The sequence below is a fragment of the Lipotes vexillifer genome, unplaced genomic scaffold, assembly GCF_000442215.2.
Source record: "Lipotes vexillifer unplaced genomic scaffold, Lipotes_vexillifer_v1.1 scaffold84, whole genome shotgun sequence".
NCBI classification, from domain to species: Eukaryota; Metazoa; Chordata; class Mammalia; order Artiodactyla; family Lipotidae; genus Lipotes; species Lipotes vexillifer.
This window is the reverse complement of record NW_006783414.1, coordinates 2,217,352-2,238,973: the sequence shown is the minus strand read 5'-3', so window position 1 is coordinate 2,238,973 and position 21,622 is coordinate 2,217,352.

Below are 21,622 nucleotides of genomic sequence, written 5' to 3'. Positions count from 1 at the left end.
GCTCCCTGGAGGAATAGAGGGAGGCGATCATGGTACTGGAGGCTTCGAAGAGAGTGAGGGGAACCACCCTGGTGGAGAAGCACAGCTGCCATGAAAGATGCTAAACCTCTCTCTCCTTCTGCCCTCTGGTCTCCTGCCAGGGCCCTCCAGAAGACAGGTGGCTAGGGAGCTGTGGGGTGCAGTTGGCAGGGTCGGCCTCCAGGGCACAGAGCAGGGCAGGGAGTGGAGCTGGTGAACCACAGAGAAGAACCGGCAGAGGTGACTGTTTAATAACCGTTCAGAGTTTTCCCACTGCTTGGTGCAGAGCCCGGCACAGACTAGACCTGAATAAACGCTTACCAGGCATCCTGCAGCCCCAGCTCCCAGCGTCCTCCACAAGCTGCTCTGTCCTCAATACTCAGCACAAGCACCGACTGAAGTTGCTTAAATCACACACACACAAACACACACACATACACACTCCGACTGAGTTCTTACTATGTGCCAAGCGTGTCTTAAGCCCTTTGCATTCATGGTATCATTTCCTCCCTATGGGATAAGTTTGCCCATCCCTATTTTTTCAGATATGGAAACTGAGGCTAAAAACTGTTCATAGCTTTCCCAAGGTGACTCAACTAGCGAGGGGCAGAGCCAGGGCTCCAGCCCAAACGAGCCTAACTCAGCGGGCCATGCCTTCAACCACCAAGTTCTCCATCCCTGAGCCTAGCACAGGGCCTGCCAGGTGATGGGAGTTTAAGGAATAGTGACCTATAGTGGGATAGTGGAGGGGTAGTGGAACTCTTCCTACAGTCTCCACGTGAGTGGGAGATTATGAGTTCCGCACATCGGTGGTCTCCAACCCAAGGTTACTAGGTACAAAGTGGAACTGCTCTTCGCTGATCTGAGATGGTCCCCGCAAGTCAGGGTGAGGGCAGCGGAATGGAGCTCAGGTCTTCCAGTGCCCTGGGTCACTCTGACTCTAAAATAATCAGGGAAGCACTTGCCTCCCTCCTCACTGCCTACTGACTGATCATCAATTGCCGCATCAATGCCAGCCCAAGCCGATCACCTGGAAGTTCCAACTCTGTGGCTACAGTTTGGGGGAGTTGGTGATGGGGAAGCAAAATGTTGGATTTGTAGAAACCAACCTACTCAAAACTCAGAAAATGACCCCAGAAGGACACTGCATTGATGGTGCAACTCTTGTTTGCCTACCGTTTGACTTCTAGCAGGAAGTATTTTTAAAGGGTATTTTTCTGCCTTGCTGGCCAGTTCCTCATTGAGAAATTCTCTTTTGTGACACTTGGACATCTCAGCTCCCAAAGTGATGATGGGACTTTTTTTTTAATTGCCACTCCCAGGTTTGGATTCACTTCTTCATTCATCTGCAAGAACAGAAAGGATTTCCAAATGCTTTACCAAACGTCTCCTCTGAGCTCTGAAGACTGGCCTTGTCCCTAGACCCTGACTGTCACCTCTTGGAACCACACAGCACAAGATGGGGTGTCTCCACCTCCTCTTTGGTTCTCCCATCGTCAACTCACACACTCAGCACAGTTTATCAGCGCCTTCCATGTCCCCCCTACGTTATGAAGCAACATGATACAATCTCCTCTTAGGTTTAGTAAGAAATAGAATGTAACCCGATGGTGAAACCACAATGGGCTTCAGAGCTGAATGGGCCCCAGATGATGCTGGAAACTTCCTTACTCCCTGCCCTTCCTGGGGGCCAAGAAAATGGAAACCATTGCCCGTTATGGTGGCCCATGGACAGGGTCCCTGCCATCCCTTACGCTGCCTACTTACCCTGTCACGCTTCTGCCGGGTCCCTCTGTGCCTCAGTCTTCTCGGTGACTATGAGATGTTAAGTCCTGCTTACTCTGCTGGCCTCCCTCACCTTATCTTCCTTTACTCAGACTCCGTGCCAGGCAACACCAGGCCCCTGTCATGCCTTGCACAGGCTGTGCTGTTCCATCACTCTACCTTTGCTCATCCTGTTTCCTCTGCCTGGGACACCGCTCTCCCTCAGTCTCACTCCAGCAAATTTCTACTTTCGCTGGAAGACTCAGCTCAGGCCGACCCTGAATGTCATTTCCTGAGCCCCAAGCTAAGCTGTGCCCCCACGGGGAGCCCCAGGTTCCCCTCTGCCTCGACATTTAGTACCTTGTGTTAGAGACATCTGCTTTCTGGTCCACCTCCCACAGTGGACTCTGAGTTCTGGGAAGACCCTCTCTGACCTCTCCTGATCCCCAGAGCCCAGCACAGGGCCTGACATACAGTGGATGATCAAAGGACCTCTGTCTGGCATTTGGCTCAACACCCTTTGTTTGCCCTCATCCTCTAAACAGGCATGTGAATTGGCTCAGTCCCTGCCCAGAGAAACGGGAACTTAGAGATAAGTACAAAGTGACTGAACCTCCTGAGCCCACAGGCTCTTCCACCATTTGTAGTGGGCTGTGAAACACAGAGTGGACAGCCCAGAACGGGGGCCCCAAGGAGCTGTTGGTGGTGGGAGTCCCCAGGTAGTCCCAAGTGGTACAGGTTTCATGGGTTCCAAACCATCCATCCCACCAGAAATTCCAGCACTAGAGCAACTTACCTTTAGCTGAAATCTCTCTCCCTGGTTAAAAGGGAAAGTCTCATGACAAGGACTTCTAAGCTGTCTTTATCCCTGCAGCTTTCTTTATAATCATAAAGTGATATACCTGTGCCCATCAACTCATTTAATTTCACAACAACTCTTTGAGATTAGTATTATTTTCCCCATTTTATGGATAAGGAAACTAAGTTATTGAGAAATTACGGTGCCCAAGATCACACATCTCAGAAATGGAAGAGCTAGACCAGCTCTGTCTGGCCCCATGGAGCTTCCTCTTACCCAAAATGTTAAACTGCCTACTTGAACAAGGGGAAAAGTCCCTGAACAGGAACCAGGAGACCTGCCACGTGACTGGCCTGGTCACAATCATTCTGACCCTTGATTTCCTCATCATTTCCCTCTAGGTCCAAGGTTACACTAAACTCAGGACACATGTATCATCACTTCCTCTACAGAGCCTCTCCCAACCACTCCAACTCATGGTCAATGGACAACTAATAATTCTTCCTTTGTGTTCCCACCAGTCCCTTTGTCACAGCACTTATGTATCAGTTGTTATCACTGTGTAACAAAGCGCTCCCAAACTCAGTGGCTTCAAACCAGCGGTCAGAAAACATTTTCTTAAAGTGACACATAGCAAATATTTTAGGCTGTATAGATCACACAGTCTCTGTTGCAATTATTCACTCTGCCTTTGTAGCTCAAAAGAAACTGAACAATAAATAAGTGGGCATGACCGTATTCTAATAAAGTTTTATTTACAAAAACAGAGAGCTGGCTGGCCCACAGGCCATAGTTTGCCAATCCCTGCTTTGAGCAGTAAGTATCTGTCATGGTTCACGAGTCTATGAGTTGGCTGAAACAATCTGCTCATCTGGGTTGGGCTCCACTGATCTTGGCCGAACTCACTCATGCATCTGTGGTCAGCTGGCCAGATGCCTAAAGGTTAGCTGGTCTAAGATGCTTATTTGCATACTTGGTAGTTGACCTGCTATGAGTGAAGGTGGCAGAGATAACAAGGCTGTGTGTCTTTCATCATCAGGGAAGTTAACCTGGGTTTATTCTTTTAGAAGCTCAGCAAGTTTCCTAGAGATGGTGGAAGCACACAAGGACAATTGAGACCTAGGCTCAAAACTGGTACAGCATCACTTCCTTCACATTTTATTGACAAAGCACCTCACAAGACCAGTCCAGATCCAAGGGGTAGGAAAATAACCTCAGTCTCTTGATAGGAGGAGCTAGGAAGTAACATCTCAAAGAGCGTGGATAGAGCACAAGCCAAAGAACTGTGGCCATGTCCACAGTCATGCCATCAGAGCCAGTGGCACTTGTGTGTATGTATTTGTTACATGTACACCTCCCTCTCTTTAGACTGTAAGACCTTTAAAGATGGGTTTAATCTTTGTATCTCCAGTGCCTATCGCAGTGCCTAGAGCAGTCTATTTTCACCTCCTACATCAAACCCATCCATCTCCATCACCATCACCTCCACCCCGGTCCAAGGTATTGTCAGCACTCGCCTGGTCCACTGCCATAGCCTCCTGACTGCTGAGGGGGTGGTTAATATGCACTTGAATTGGGAACCAGTTCACATCCATGGGTGCAGAGCAGCCTAGTGCGGAAGAACAGTACGTGGGAGGGGAGGTTGGAGGCTTCCACGAACTAGGAATTGGGCCGAAAGTCCAGGGATGCTGATTCCCTGGCCATGATTCTGCTCAGTGTCGGTCCTGGTGCAGCTCCTAACAAGACACCTGGGATGGAAATCTCAAGAACTTTGGTGCAGGGAACCCATAAAACAAGCCAGGAGCAATGTGGCTTTAGCATCGAAATCAACCCACAGCTCCGCTTCTTTACAAATGCCTGAACTTCTCTGTGCCTCATTTCATCATCTGTAAAATAGAAATAAAAATAGAGAACTCCCTTTCATCATAAAACCCAAAACAAAAGAGCTTCTGTGACAGGACGTTGTAATAACGCTAACACTCACGGTGTGCCCAGAGTGGCTCTAAACCTTTTACCCGCTTTGGTTCATTCAGTCCCCTCCACAGCCTCATAAAGCAGGTCCTACTATCATCCCCATTTTACAGATGAGGAAGCAGAGGCTCAGAAATGTTTAGTAACTTGTCCAAGTTCACACCACTAGAAGGACATCGATCTGGGATTTGAGTTCTTGTTCTTTTGTTCCAGAGCCTGTGCGTGGTATCACAGACACATGGAACAAACTCCAGGTGACGTTATTATTAAGGCTCCCAGCCCTTCCTAAAGTCAGGCATGCCTTCCACTTTCCCTCCCGTCCGCACTTTCGAGGCCAAATGGCAAAACAGAGGTCCGTGTTCTGAGCTTGCCTCTGCCAGTTCCTTACCCCCTGACCTTGAGCAAGCCAGGTCACCTTTCTGAAACTCGGTGTTAACCTGTCCATAAAATGGGTCTAATAATTCATGCCACCCTGGTAGCAATCATAAGGATTAACTGAGACCCTTGTGACAGCACAAAGTAAGTTACCCAGCAAGGCCCCAAATGAAGGGGCTACAGGACGGGGCACTTCCAGGCTGGAAGAATGGGGACACTGAAAGGCCCAAATCTTGGTCAGGGGGTTGGCTCTTACAGAGAAGGCCACCCCCGCCTGGAAGTCACCTTGTTTATGCAAAGATCAACGGAAGCTGAAATCCAAGAGGCTGCCATCTTCCCTCAGAGCAGACCTGGCCTCCACTTTCCTTTTTATCTTCATCGGCTTCAGGCGGTTTGTTTCTTTACAAAAAAGTTTGGCAAGAGATGTTGTCCCAAAAATTTTAAGTGGTTTGGTTTTCTTTTTCTTTCTTTCTTTTCTTGTTTTTTTTTTTTTTTTTCCTTTGATTGCATGTAACTTCAAACTATGGTGTCATTTACAGACTCCAGGTGGCCTCCTGCTGTGGGTCCCACACTGAGCTCTGCTTTCTAAATCTTTGGCTGCTGCCACACTGACCCTGAAACCACAGCTCTCCTTTGAGGTCGGGTCACATGGCATCTGAGGGCTCCATAATCTTCAAGGGGCGGTCTGGGCTAGCCTGGATTCTGATTTTTTATTTTAAGCTCATCACTGTTATTAAACAGTGGTGCGTTTAGGCTTTGTAGATCACACAGTCTCTGTGGCAATTATTCACCCCGGAAGAGCTAGACCAGCTCGGTCTGGCCCTGTGGCACTTTGCTCTCTCCTCCCAATACGTCTCCCAGATTCTCAGTGTTAAGTTCCGTGGGTCTAACCCTCCCACTCTTGACTCCTTATTCTGGGAGACGTGACAAATAAGGCTGACCAAGATCTGCTGCACCTGGACATGTAGAGCATGTATAACATATGCTTCCCACCCTCCTGGATTCCTGAAATCAGGACACTTCATGTTAAGACAGTAATTTTGGAAAGGAGGCACATTAAACCCCAGAAGGCATTTACACTACAGTATGATTTGGCCTTTTAGCAGATCTGAAAGCAGTTGTCAGGTGGAGAGGGTGGAGAAGATGAAACTTCTGGGAGTTACAAGCAGGATGAGATACCACAGCGGGTACAAAAGGAGTAGGAACAGGATTGTCACATGCTGACAGTGAACTTGACTTCTGTCATAACTTTGCCTTGTGCTGGGACCATGCCAAAGCTTCACCCTGAGAGGAGGTTATCATCTAATAGACTGCCATATTGTTTATGAAATTTATTCTTTCTTTACTTTATTTAATAAATTTCACACAGTACATCTATCAACTCTGTGTTAGGGGTTGTTTTAAGCTCTTTACAAATATAATCTAATTTAATCTTCACAACAACCTCACTAGATAAGTAATATTAGCATTCCCATCTTACAGATGAGGAAAGTGGGGTCCAGAAGAATTAAGTGATTTACCAGACGTCACGCAGCTTCCAAATGGCAGAGCGGAAGTTCAAATCCAGGCAAGTCTGGCTCTAAAGTCCACGCTATTAACTTTTATGGTGTAAAAGCGAAAGAATACAAAGCCATGAGTATAATTTTATCTTTTTTGGACAAATAAATGAATAAACTCTTGTGATGAGTAAGTCATTTCAACATTCAACTTTAAAAGCATTTTCAAGATTCTCAGAACCCGTAATCAGAGATTGGCTTATGAACTTGATGCCGACATTCATTAATGCACCTTTTTGACGCATTCAACAAGTATTAACCAAGCACCCTCTGTGCCTCAGGCTAGACACTGAGTAGACAATCATTAATGAGACAGTCACAGCCTTGCCTGCCTGGAGCTTACAGTCTGGCCAGCAGTCAGGCCCTCAGCTGGGAGTTGTAATATAGGTGGCAGGTATGGACCAGCTCACCAACCGTGGGAGTCCCGGGGTGGGGGGATGGGGCAGGTGTAGAGAAGTGACGTCTAAGCCGAGGCCTCACAAAGAAGGAGGCTGCCAGATGAGAAGGCAGAGGCAGAATGAACCAAGAAGCAGAAAGAGCATATGCAAAGTCCCAGGGGTGATGGAGAGCTGGATGGCTAGGAAAACAGAAAGTTGAGTGAGGCTGTTGGCAGGAGGGAGGTCAGCTGTGGAAGCTGACGGCAGACAGACACCACAGGGTCATGTGGACCCTGAGGTGAAGTTAGGGTTTACCCTGAGGCCAAAGGGGAGTGAACCGGGGAAGGCACCGAAGCCAGGGTGGGCCAGGTAGAGATCTGAGGTGGAACGGACTGGAAGCAGGGGTGACTTCCAATAACCACAGAGAGCAAAAGCTACATCTCTCCCCCCAAACGGACCTCTAGATCTGTGGGTTGATTAAAGGGGACTGAACCTGATTGCCTCAAGTTAAATACAACAGTTTACCGTTCAAGAAGTGTCTGGACCCACTTCTCCTTGAAACAATACAGACTTGGCAAAAGAACACACGCCTGTAAAAGAAATAATCCCCAGTGATGAGAGAAACCAGACTGAAGAGTCTTCAGGGTTACGGACTGAAAGATATTTGATTCTATTTAACTTTCATTTCCCCAGACTCCATCAGTACAGGTCAAAAATGAAGACAAAGGGGGACAGACAAATGGGGACACTGCAACAGAAACGACGTGGTGCGAGTGGCTTGTCCCACCCCAACCAGGGGTGTGTTGAAGCCTGGCCATCCACCTTCCCTTTGCCTCTCTCCTGGGTTTTCGGTCACTTCCCTTGTGGCCACCGTCATTCACGAAAGTCGATCATCCTGCAGGTATTTCCCGAGCTCAAGCCTCCTGGCCGCCCACCCGGCCTGCTTCGGAGCTGCTTTGTCTTCCACACTGTAAGTCACGTGATGCGAAAGCCTCTGATGCAGCCACGAGGCTGAGCAGACGCGCCGCCTTGGAAACCTCTCGGCACAGCTTCTTCATTCCCCAACAAAGTCACTTTGAGCGTTTGCAGGATGCCAGGCACTGGGGACAGAGGGGTGAATAAAACCCAGCCCCGAGCCTTGAAGAGAGTCTAGCCTCATGGAGGAGGGGAGGGCGCTTACATCGGGCTCTCCCATCTGGAGGCAGCTCAAAGCCTGATGCCCGGGTATCGGCACAAGTGGAACATCACCAGGTGAAGGGCAGGGGGAAGGCATTCCAGGGAGAGGGTACAAGCAAGGTATGGCCTCAGCCTGACCTGCCGGAAGGGCAGATCTCCCCCTTTAGTGCTGGAGAGAGCCCTGGTAACTTGCTCCAACTTGAGCTGAGAGAGAGAAGCAATAACAATAAGAATGGTAGTAGCTTACTATACTCTAGCCCAGCTCTGTCCAATAGAACTTTCTGTGATGATGGAAATGTTCTGTATCTGTGATGTCCAATAGGGTAGCCACTAGCCACATGCGGCTACTGTGCACTTGAAAGGTGGCTAGTGCAACAGATGAACTGAATTGTTAATTTTAGTTTATTTAAATAGCCACATGCAACTAGTGGCTCTAGATTAGACAACACAGTACAAGATATTGTAGTCACTGAGTACTTTATGGGTAATATATCAATTCTAACAATCAAAGATGAGATAAGTGTGATTAATTATCACCTCCACTTTACAGATGTAGAAACTGAGGGCCAGAGAGGATAATTTGTCCAACTCGCTCAGTTAGAAGTGTCAAGCCAAGATTCAAATCCCAGCAGACTAAACCCAGAGAGAAGAAATGGTTCCCTCATCATTCATTCATTCCAGAGATGCATAGTCATTGTGTGTCTCATGTAAATCAAGCACCGAACCACGTGATGGGGATACAGACATAAAAGGGTTGTGGGCCCTAGCCAAGCGGAGCCAAAAATCTATAGAAGGAGACAGACAAACGAAAGGAAGCCTCACAGCCAAGTCACAACTGCCACGTTCAAGTTCAGTTCACAATGCCGAGGAGCCCTCAGCCAGGGCCATTAACCCAGCACAGAGATGTTAGGGTATCTGGACAAAGAGAAAAGCCTTCTCTACACGCAAATACTTCCTGCTTCCTGAGCCCTGGCTGGGTCCTCCAACTCTCCTTGCTAGGTGCCTTCCCCGCCGTCATGGGGAACACATGAGAGGGAAGGGAAGGGAAGGGCAGTCCCAGGGAGGGGGTCAATCCCTCCTCTCCCACTGAAACCCACAGGACACGCAACAACTCAAAACCTCCCCTGACGTACCCTCAACTGTCCAAATTGGTCACTGGTAACCCACTCAGACTGTGATTTCCAACACTTTCCAAGTTTTGCATCTTCCAGAGCCTAACCTGGCACTCAAATCATGACAGGCCTGCACCAAGGCTGTGGAGCTTTAGGATCAGTTAGACCACAAGTTCAAGGTCCAGCTCTACCACACAGTGCCCCAATGACCTTAGGCAAGCTTGTTTTAACCTTTCGGAGTCTCAGTGTCCTCATCTGAAAAACTGGAATAATAATATTCACTTTCCAGAGTTTTTATGAGGATTAAATGTGTGCAAAGCCCCTAATACTTTGTAGACTTTTAACAGATGGTGACTACTGTTATTAAAATTGTTATCGATTAGAGCTAAGAGCAGACCATGTCCCCTTGCTCCTCTGTCCTTCCCATCAGGGAACTGAGGCAAAGGAAGAAAACCAGAGGCATAGAACGTGTGGCTGAGTGTTAGGAGACCTGGGGTCTCATCCAAGCTTGATCATTTTCATAAAATTCATGTCATGTCCCCACTCTGCATCTCAGGCTCCCCAGCTGTAAAATGAGACTATTGGCCTTAAACTTGGTAATCTGACATACAAGTGCCTACTGGGACAGTGCAGGGAAAGAAAATGGGCCAAGGAAACCTAATATGGGGGCATCTACCATTCAACTCCCACTGACACTTGTCACATGGGAATTCTGGCCTACTGTTCCCAGATATTCTGATTTTCACCAAAGCTGGACATGCCATTTATGACCACCTGGATGGTCCTGGAGGGCATTAGGCTGAGTGAAATAATTCAGACACAGAAAGACAAATACCATATGATCTCATTTATATGTGGAATCTGAAACAAAACAGAAAAGCAAGCTCCTATATATAGAGAACAGATCAAGGGTTGCCAGACACTGGGAGTAGGGTGGGAGAAACGGGTGAAAGGAGTCAAAATGGATTTTTGTAAAAAAAAAAAAAAAAAAAAAGTCGGGCTTCCCTGGTGGTGCAGTGGTTGAGAGTCCCCCTGCCAATGCAGGGGACACGGGTTTGTGCCCCGGTCCGGGAAGATCCCACGTGCCGCGGAGCGGCTGGGCCCGTGAGCCACGGCCGCGGAGCCTGCGCGTCCGGAGCCTGTGCTCCGCAATGGGAGAGGCCACAACAGTGAGAGGCCCGCGTACCGCAAAAAAAAAAAAAAAAAAGAAAGTCTTGCATTAAAAGGAGATGGTAACTCTTTGCATCTTTAAATCGTATCAAACACTGTAAAGTGAAACTAAGCAAGTCTTCAAGTCAGGGCTGGTCCAGTGGCTGCCACCGTGGCCTCTACAGGCCAGGTAACCTCTCAGGACCTCTCAGCCCTGATGGGCAGCAAATCTGCTCCTTGGGGCCTCCGAGAAGCTGCCCCTCCACCCCTGCTGCTCCCTTTGCCTGTTTCTGAGAAAACACATCTTTCAGGTCCCCTTTTCGGTTCCTTCCCCCACACGCGTCACAGACCTGTGAGGCCACAGAGGGTGTCCCTCTGAGGGCTAGGCCTCCTGGAATCCCACACTGATGCACCCTGGCAAGTTCTCCTTGCATTTCCAGGAGGCTCCACACCTCTCAGTTCCCAGTTCCCGTTTGTGATGATTGATTTCTTACACTGACCTCACTCCCCGCTGCGCCGAGCAGAAAAGGTTGATGAAATCATCGTGTCAGCCACCACCTAGGAGAGCAGGTGTGAAATCCGAGGCTGAGCTGACAAGCCAGAGGGTGTTAAGAGCCATTCCCCTGTCAGGCACTGTTCAAAGGAGGTGTTTAATCAACTTCAGATTCATAGCACCTCTGCAAGGTAGGTACCATTATCAACATCTTTTTGCAGAGGAGAACACTGAGGTTCCAAGAGTTTCAGTAACCTGCCTGGGGTTACCCAACTAGCGCTGCTGAGACCCAGGTGGTCTGGCTCCAGAGCCCCAAGCTTATAAGTCATATTCCCTCTGATGTTGAAATACAGCATCAACCCCTCCTAACAGGATGAAGCCCAGCCTCCACGGGTGGGCTGTCTGATCCAGCCAAGTCTTGCCCTCCAGTATCATGTCTAACTCCCCTCGTGAAATCACATGTGCCTCTGTGCCTTTGCACGTGCTGATCCTTCTGCCTGAAACGTTCTTCCCTCCATTCTCTGATTGGTGGGCACCATGGCTGACCCTTCAAAGCATGTCTTCTGTGAAGTCATCCCGGACTGTGGATTATTCCCTTTCCAGGCCTGCATCTGCGTGGTGTGTATTTTCATCACTGAAGGACTCCCACTGGACAAGCTATATGTTATCTCCCTGTAGGATTAGGAGGTCCTTGAGGGCAGGGCTAGGCTTCATCATCCAGCCCTGACAACACAGCAGGTTCAACACATGGTGTCCAAGGTGACCTACACTGAACCCCTCCCTTTGTCTTGCCTGAACTCCTTTCATGTTTGGTTTAGCCCGACCCCACGAGGACCCAGATATCATGGTTGGGGGACAGTGCTGTGGAATCAACCAATGGTGTCACCCTGTATCAGTTTGCTAGGATTGTCACAACAAAGGCCTACAGACTGGGTGGCTTAAGCAACAGAAATTTTTATTTTCTCACGATCCTGGAAGATGGAAGTCCAAGATCAAAGTATTGTCGGCAGGCGGATTCTTCTGTGGTCTCTCTTCTTGGCTTGTAGATGGCTGTCTTCTTCCAGTGTCTCCACATGGTCATCCCTCTGTGTGTGCGTGTCTGTGTCCCAGTCTTCTCTTCTTTTTTTTTTTTTAAGATTTTTTAAAAATTAACTTATTTATGTATTTATTTTTGGCTGCATTGGATCTTTGTTGCTGCGCGCGGGCTTCCTCTAGTTGCAGCGAGCAGGGCCACTCTTCACTGTGGTGCTCGGGCTTCTCCTTGCGGTGGCCTCTCTTGTCGCGGAGCATGGGCTCTAGGTGCGCGGGCTTCAGCGGTTGTGGCGCGTGGGCCCAGTTGCTCCGTGGCACGTGGGATCCTCCCGGACCGGGGCTTGAACCCATGTCCCCTGCCTTGGCAGGCGGATTCTCAACCACTCCGCCACCAGGGAAGCCCCCAGTCTCCTCTTCTTATAAGGACACTAGTCAGGTTGGGTTAGAGCCCAACCCAATGACCTTAATCACCTCTTTAAGACCCTATCTCCAGGGACTTCCCTGGTGCTCCAGTGGTTAAGAATCCGCCTGCCAATGCAGGGGACGCGGGTTTAATCCCTGGTTGGGGAACTAAGGTCCCACATGCCAAAGAGCCCCCGCACCACAGCTAGAGAGAAGCCTGTGCGCCACAAAGACGCAATGAAAGAGCCCACGAGCTGCAACCAAGACCCGATGCGGCCAAAAATAAATTTTAAAAGAATAATAGTAATAATAAAGACTCTATCTCCAAATACAGTCACATTCTGAGGTCCTGGGGGTTTAAGACTTCAACATAAGGATTTGGGGGAGATACAACTCAGCCCATAACGTACCCCAGTTCGCCTCTTTCCTCCTGCGACCCCCCCGCGGGTGACCCGTATGCAGCTCGAATCACTAAAGATCAGGCTGGGAAAGACTTTCATGAGTATTCAGCTCAACACTGGCATTTCACAGATGGGGAGACTTGAGGCTCACAGAGGGGAATTGGCTTACCACCCAAATCACCCCACAAATCCAGTCAAAGCTCCTGACTGCTGGTCCAGGGGTCTTTCTGTGTCCGCACATGCATTTGCAATTACCATCTTTGCTATTTTGAGCTCCCATCCAGCCGCCAAGGCAGAACAGAGGGGAGGCTGGTGGGAGCCAGAAGCAGATTCCCTGCCAGGAACTCTCCTACCTTACCTGAAGCCCAGGCCTCTGGAGCAGTCCCCAGCTACCTGTGGGATTTCTGCAAGCTGCCCCTGGTCACCCAGGCTCAACCTGAGAGCTCCCAGAAGGGGAATTTGATCAAAATACCAAGCATTTGACCTTCTTTTCCAATCCAGAATGTCAGTAAAACAAGAGCCCCTCGCCACCCGATGTGCTCTGCTTCCGTTGGTCAAAGGCTTCCCAGAGGCTGCAAGTCAACCCCCACTGTCCTGGGAGCCTGGGGGGCAGCCCCGCAGCCCCTGTTTCATAGCCTCTTCAAGCCTGCACAGCCCAGGGCAGGGCAGCTCACATCTGTATAATACAAGACTCTCTGGGACTGCCCTGGTGGCGCAGTGCTTAAGAATCCGCCTGCTAATGCAGGGGACACGGGTTCGAGCCCTGGTCCAGGAAGATCCCACACGCCACGGAGCAACTAAGCCCGTGTGCCACAACTACTGAGCCTGCGCTCTAGAGCCTGCGTGCCACAACTACTGAAGCCCGCACACCCTAGAGCCCGTGCTCCGCAACAAGAGAAGCCACCGCAGTGAGAAACCCACACACTGCAATGAAGAGTAGCCCCCGCTCGCCTCAACTACGGAAAGCCCACGTGCAGCAATGAGGACCCAACGCAGCCAAAAATAAATTAATTAATTAATTAAAAAAAAGACTCTCCAGGGCCCCCCTCAGTCTGTCCACACTGTGAGAACTCAAAGCCCTCCCACGGCTCTCCATGCCTCCAAAAAAGTCCATCCTCCTCCATGTGACCGTCAAAGCCTTTTGCCTTGGTCCCCAGTTAGGAGCATAGACCTTGGGGCCAAATTTCTCGTGCTCAAATCCTTTCTATCTGTGCAACCTTAGAAAAGTGACTTCGTCTCTCTGTGCCTCAGTTTTATCATCTATAAAGTGGGGACCATAGCAAAGCTTTCTTTATAAAATTGTTCTGTATATTAAATTAGTTGATATGCGTACAGCACGTGGATAGTGCCTAGAATATACTAAGCCCTATGTAAATATTGGTTACATACATACATACATACATACATTCCCTTCATCCCACCGAACACAACAAGCTTTCCTAAGAACCCACATTGTACAAGGCACAGGAAAGGGCTTATGGATGCAGGCATACTTGATATGGCCTTGAAGGGCAGGGAAATACTCCTGGGTGGGTGGGGCAGGGGGGTGGAGTAATTCAGGTAAAGGAAAGCACCTGAGCAGAGTCAGTCTGGCTTAAGAGCAAGTGGGTGTTGGCCAAACAATAGACCGTAGGTGTTGAGGAGGAAAAGACAGGAGCTCAAATCTTGAAGAAAAGGGATGCTACAGTGAAGGGCCTCGGGTGTGGACCACTTATCAGTCTAGGGATGGACCACACACGTGTCCTCCCTGGGCCTTGCTCGCCCTCGTCCTGTCTCTGCTCACGCTGCCAGTCAGCAAACGCTGAGTTGCAACTCTGTCCCGACTCAGCGTTCAGCCCGGGATATAAAACCGCATGGGGTGTGTGACGTCTCTGCTCTAGAAAGAAGACAAGTCAAAGAAGTTAATTAGCCAGTTTGAGTGTGATGTCAATGAAGAGTAAGACCCTGGACGTAGGGCAGCGCCAGCTGAACCTGGGGGGTCAGGGAGGGCTTTCCGGAAGATGAGACATGTGAGCAGAATGGTGAAGGGCACGTGAGCCATTGCAGTGGGGAAAGGTAAGGAATGTTCCAGTCTGTGAGAAGACACAAGAGCATGGCTTGACACAGCAGGAGCAAAGGGCACACAGGCCAAGAGGCAAAGGACGGGGGCTTCTGGGGAGGAAGTGACCAGAGCTGAAGGGGCCGCATGGAACAGGCGGAGGAGCTGTACCATCTCTAGGAGTCTGTGGGCTCAGGGATGGAGCTGGAAACGGGAGAGGCACAAACAGAGCTGCATTATAGAGGGAACCCTGTCGGTTCCCCCAGCACCAGAGTCAAGAATACGAGTGGAGGTGGTTGATTTGCAAGGTGACCCCAGGAAGCAGTGACAAGAGGAAGAGAGTGAGCTAGGGATTTGGGGAAAATACAGTGAGGGGTGATTATGCAGGTTATCCCTGTGGGAAGCTAGAACCAGTCCTGCTGGGCGCACTCGGAGACACCGTGAATGAACTTCATACTGTCGCCAACTTTGAGTCCCCACTGTTTGAGGGCAGCCTCTGAGACGCATGAACTGCCTCCCCTCCCATAACATTCTTCCAGGTCGTTCCTTGGCCGGGGTTGATGGGCCTTCTATGGTTTTGAACAAGCCCTGAAAGTTTGAAATAGGACACTCGTGTATGCATGTAGCTGTCCTCATAGCTGTGCTGAAATCAGCTGACTCAAGGGAGGTGTGGGGCAGGGGGCCACAGAAGCATCTGCAACAATGTCCTAGGTACAAGGTGCATGGTAAGAATTGTGTTTCGTTGCAAATAACAGAAAAACGAAAAATAATAGTGGCTTAATCAGGTTAGATATTGCTTTCACCCTTGCACTCAAGAAGTCCAGAAATAGTGCTTTAGGGCTGACGTACATGTGAAGGGCCTTCCTCTAGCCATGGAAGGCCGTGCTCTAAAGGGCCCGAGGTAGCTATTAGAGCTTCAGCCATCAGATCTGTGTTCCAAGCAGCAGCAAAGAGCCAGGAGAAAGAAGAATGCCCCCTCTCCACTTTAAGGAAACTTCCCAGCCCTTCCACTTGACACTTGTGCTTCTATCTTCTTGGCCAGAACTTCGGTTCCTGGTCATTCCTAGCTACAAGAGAGGCTGGCTGATGTTGTCTTTTAAATTTATTTATTTTTTATTTTGGCCACACCGCAGCCCACAGGATCCCAGCTCTCCAGCCAGGGACTGAACCCGTGCCCTCTGCTGTGAAAGCACAGAGTGCCAGCCACTGGACTGCCAGGGAACCCCCAGATCTTGTCTTTTAGATCACTGGCTATGTAGCTAACTAAAAATTGGGGTTCTTTAACTAAGAAGGGAGAGTTAATAGACCTTAAGAGGTGACTAGTAGCACCTGCCACAAGGACGTGAGATATAAGTTGGAAGTTAATTAAGAAATAATTGTCATAATCCAGGGAGAGATGAAGAGGGCCTAAGCAAGGGAGAGGCTGGGGAGGGGTTGTAGAGGGGCCTGCACATGTCAAATGTCTGGGTGTGAATTTGGCAGGACTCGGTGAGGGCCGTGGACAGGAAAGGAGGGCCAGGAGTCAGGAAGGCCATTCACGCAGGCAGGGAATATATAAGACAAACAGTTTAAGGGAAGGCCATGAGTTCTGCTGAGGACATGCTGAGTTTGAGACACTTGAAGGACAGCCAGAGATGTCCAGTAAGCAGACAGTTGCATGTTCAGGAGGTCAGGAGAGAAATCTCTGCCCGAGAAAGCAATTTGGGGGCATCAGCCATTGGGCAGTGGAGGGTCCTCAGGTTGAGAACGTAGAGAAAGGGAGTGGGGGGTCAGACAGAGCAACAGGCCAACATCAGCACACAGGGGGCACGGGAGGCTGACCTTTGTGAAGTCATGCAAGGGTGGGAGAAGAGCCGGGGGTATTTACACCCTTGGGTGGCTCTGTCCCTCTGTCAAAGCAGCTAACAGGAAGTCCCCTCTCATAGCTATACTCACTTGGCCTTCAAGTCTGGGGCTAACAACGGCTCTTTGAGATCATTCAGCCTAGCATGCCGTACTATTTCCTGTTGGATTCCCTTAATCCTCCCTTACTTTTGTAAACAATGCCTTCATTAAGCTCTCCTTAATTACAGAGATGATAGAGGTAGATAAATAGATGATAGGTAGGTAGATAGATAGATTAGATGATAGATAGATAGATAGATATAGGAAAGAGAATAAATAAATGGATGGGAGGATGGATGGATGGATGGATGGATGGATGGATGGATGGATAGTAGATAGATGGTAACAGGGAAATTGAGAAGGAACAGCGCGGGAGGCAGGGGAGAAGCAGCCGTCAACGGGGAAGTGAAAGGTGACCCCCACGTTAGTTAAGAGGAAGGCTGTGATGCATCCATTGGATTTGCCACAAGAAGGTCGCTGATGACCTGGCAGAAGCCAGATTGCAGTGGGTGGAGAGGAGAAATGAGTGGAAGATGAGGAAGTGGGGACAGCTGCTTTCTCCATCACCTCCACCTAAAAGGCCTAGCTCAAATGTCACCTCCTCCACAAACCTTCTCTGAAGCTTCCTCCTTCCCCTGTGCGCCCTGAGCATCCAGTCAGCCACCGGCCACAGACCAGTGGCTGAGCTCCCAGGGTAGGGGTCCTCTGGGACCCTGCCACATGCCCAGTGCCCCACACCACGGAAGGTGCCTCCCAGCCTCTCAGCATCCACTAAAGGACTGCAGTCTGCCCGCCACTGCCCTCACCTGATTCCCTGGCCATGAAAAAATGTAGGAGCACCCAATGGTCATGGACATCTCTCTTTCGTACAATCTCCAGGACAGGTCCAGGACAGAGGTGGCCTCTGTTACAAGATAATGCCCACACTGCTCCTGGAGGCTCAGTAAGGAGCCCAGCTACTACTGCCCAATCACCCTGGACTGTCACTGCCTAGATCTGTCACTCAGGGTCAACTCTGACCCCTTGGACCAAGGCTCCATCACCAGCAAAAAGAACTACACATAGCCAGCCACAAAGCTGACCTTTACAGGGCACTTCCCATGTGTTGGGCACGGCCTAGCATGGTGCTTGTATCATGTCAGTTAACCTCATAACAACTCTATGAGACACATTCTATTCTTATCCCATTTTATGGGACTCAGAAAAGACCAGTCCCTGGAGTGATTTGACATTTTCAGATCCAAATCTCTTTTCTTGGCAAAATCGTGAGGAAATAAGGATGCAAAGAGAAGTCAACTGGCACTTTTTCTGGGCACCTTATCTTATAACAGCTCCGTGGGGGGGAGCAATTTATAGATAATCAGACTGAGGCTTAGAGAGGGTAACTGTGGCCAAGTGGGCTAGTGATGAAGCACAGAGCTATGATTTAAACCCAGGCCACCTCTTTTGTTCCATCTGCTTGATCATTCTCAACTCGGAGAGGCAGGTAATGTTATCCCCACAACACGGTTGAGAAAACGAAGGCTCAGGCAGGTTGGAATGACTTGGCCAAAGTTGCTGTGAGATAGGAGGACTAGGGGGAGGGTAGCAGAGGAGGAACGCAAGGGGGAGAGCTGGCACTTGAACCCAGACCTCAGACTTTGAAGCCTGTTGACACCAGGTGGGGAAGATGGAATTGAGAGATGGAAGTCTCTTCTCTGCCGTGGTCTCTGTGGCTTTTACACCCCTCACTTCCGCGCCTTAGGCAGAGTAATCCTCCCCATGCCAGCCTCCATACCCAGTCTTGCTCGTGTGGAATAACCTGTGGAAATGGCAGGCCTGGGAAGGGTTGGCATGTGTGATGTAGCCATTCCCAGGCTAATCCTCTGAGCTCCTTGCCCCCCATCCAGGAAGGGAGGAAGACGGGGCATAACCCTACTGTCATCGCCTCATCTTCCCTGCTCCACGCTGCCCTGGCAAGGCCATCCCTCTGAGCCTGTGGGACGTGTGGGAGAACAGAGAATGGCTTGGGTTCTTGGAAAGCTGATTCACTCATCTTTCACAGAAAAGAAGACTGTCTTGTTTTCTGGACCCAAGTGGCGCTCACCCTTGCGCAATCCTGCCGTCTGAATCTCCTGGGTGATACCCAGGCTGGAAATCTGTGCCTTTTGAGACTTCAGACCTGTCCACCCTCCCTGATTAGTAGCAAAAACAATCACCCACTCAGGGCCATCACCCCAGGTCCTGCCTGGTGAGAGACGCTTCCAGCTTCCGATCAGGAGCCTGAGAACAAGCTCCATCGCCCACTGTAATGAGAGGAAGCCACGCCTTGACGGCTTCCAGCTTCTGAAACACTGAGAGTGGCCTGTTTCCAGGAAAGGGGAGGTGTCTGCCTCCCCTGGGGGAAGATTCGGGAGACCCCTCCACAGGTAATCTAAATAAGCCCGAATGCTTTGGGACAGTCGTCTTGTTTGCTTTCCTCCAGTCGTAAATATAGTGGAGGAAAGCAAACAAACAAGCAGATATCAGAGTCAGACAGATCCGGATGCAGATCCTGGCACCACCAAATTGCTCTCTGCCTTTGGGAACACTCACTTCTCTGAGCCTCAGTTTTCTCACCTGTAAAATGGAGTTGGTTATCACAACTGTTGAAAATGACACCTGGGACTTCCCTGGTGGTGCAGTGGTTAAGAATACGCCTGCGAATGCAGGGGACACGGGTTCGAGCCCTGGTCTGGGAAGATCCCACATACCGCGGAGCAACTAAGCCCGTGAGCCACAACTACTGAGCCTGCGCTCTAGAGCCCGCGAGCCACAACTACTGAAGCCCACACGCCTAGAGCCCGTGCCCCGCAACAAGAGAAGCCACTGCAATGAGAAGCCCGCGCACCGCAACGAAGGGTAGCCCCCGCTCGCCGCAACTAGAGAAAGCCCGTGTACAGCAAAGAAGACCCAACGCAGCCAAAAATAAATAAAATAAATTAATTCGTTAAAAAATAAAATAAAAACACGGAGGATGCTCGCTGAAGAAATCAGCACTTAGGACTCCGTGTCCCCCAAAGGCAGCAAGATGAGGTTCAGAGAAGGCAAAGAGCTCACTGGGGCACAGAGCTGGTAGGAGACAGAGTCGGGGTGAGCTTCCTCTCACCATTTAATAAACCACCTCCACGGGTCAGCCACCTTGGTTCCATTTTACCCAGGAGTTCCTCCTGTCCCTTCACTGGACTCTAGAAACCAGAGACGTCAGTGACCTCTGAACCACTTTATATTCAATCGCATGTCCCATTTGATGAACATTCAGACCGTTGACATCAGAAGAACCAGAGGAACTGTTTTCAAAAGCAGATGCCTTGGCCCCATGCCCCGGCTCAGGATTTCTCAGGGAGGTTCCAAGCGTGCCTATTCCTGAGAAGGGCAGGTCTGATGTGGAACCAGGGCCGAGAACCACCAAACCTAAAATTAATCATAGGAAATAAATACACAGCACCTGCTAGGTGACAAGCCATGTCACCATGGTTAACCTTGGCGCCACCCGGCAAAGTGGGCTTTTCTCAGTTTCGCATTGTGACGAGGCAGGGGATGCTCCTAGTGGTCAAGGGGCTTCCCGAGCCACAGCTGGTGAGAGGCAGAGGCAAGCTTTGACTCTAGGTCTTTCTGATTTCACTGCCCAGGATCACCGGGATCCCTCTATGTGTAGGCCTACTGTGTGAGAGCCTTAGGGTTATGGGATGAGTCAGACTCATGCCTGATCTGGGAGCTGACACCTGAATGGGGGTGGCTGACACATCAACAGTTATATCTCTAACACAAAGCTGCTGAGAAGAAGGATAAGCAGAGGCTCCAAGGGCTGTGAGAGTCTAGTGCTGACACTGTGGAGGAACCAAGGAAAACTGCCTGGAAGAGGTGGCATTTCAGCTGGGTCTTGGCTGATCTCTTGGTTATTTCCATGTGTCACGCAACATGCCTAGCACTATGCTTGGTCCAGGAGATAGAAAGAGAAACAGGACACGGTCCCCGCTCTCATGATGCTTGGGAGTCTACTGTCCAGCCTTCTCAGCACCTCCCATTTTCTCTGCAAGCCCTCCCTCCCCCACTCCCTCTGCTTTCTCTGGTGCCTCAACTCTCCCTCACCCTGCCCCGCCCTGCGGTCCAGAGGGCCCTTCACAGTGAGCCAGGCCTTCTTGGTCTTCCAGGAAACGGAGTGCTCCAGGCCCAGAGCCAGGGAGGGAGAGGCCTGAGGGCCCCGCCAAGGCCGGGGGAGTAGGAGGTGAGCTCCAGAGCCAAGGGGTGAGTCACTGCACCCAGACACCCAAGAAAGGGGGTAATAAGACCCAATTCCCTGGGAAGTTGGGAAGAGAGATGAGATAGGAAGGGAAAGTGCTTTGAGCTCCTCGGGAGTAAGAAACCATAAACAGAGCTAGGGTATTATTACCACAGTCATTACCTGCTCCATTAAAGGGGCACCCATCTACCTGCATGAAGAATCATTAACCTGTCCTGCAACCCACACGTGATTGGAATTTTAATATAATTTCATTTTTATTATTAACAGATAAGCCCATGAAATATCCCAAGAGTCATTCTGGCATGTCCACACTCCCTTCCGGGCTGGCTAGGGTCTCCTCCCACTACGTAGCTATAGGAAGGAAAGGCGGAGCCTCCGGGGACCCCTCAGCTCCCTGGCCCCCAGGGCCTCCCCACAGAGGTTTGGAATCATCCCTTGGCCCCCAACTCCATTGTCCAAGTTACCTTTCCCTCTGGTGCTTCATACCTTTTCTGCTTCAAGCGTCTGCCCACAGCTGCCTTATCTATCCTTCAGCTAAGGACCAGGAGAATTTAGTCAAGTCCTGCTGGGTGCCAGGCACTGGGGAAACAAAGATTAGTTAGACACAGTCCTTGCCTTCAAGCAGACGAGTGCACCAGGGCATTTCATTCATTTGCCCAGCCAGCTCTACTCATTGTACCATGCACCAGGCTCTGTGCGGAGTCCTCTGAGCGCCAAGGTGGATACACACATCCCCGCCCCCAGGAAACACACCTACGAGGGGAGACTGCCCCCTAAACAACCAAAGAAATACATCCCAATGCGTACTGTA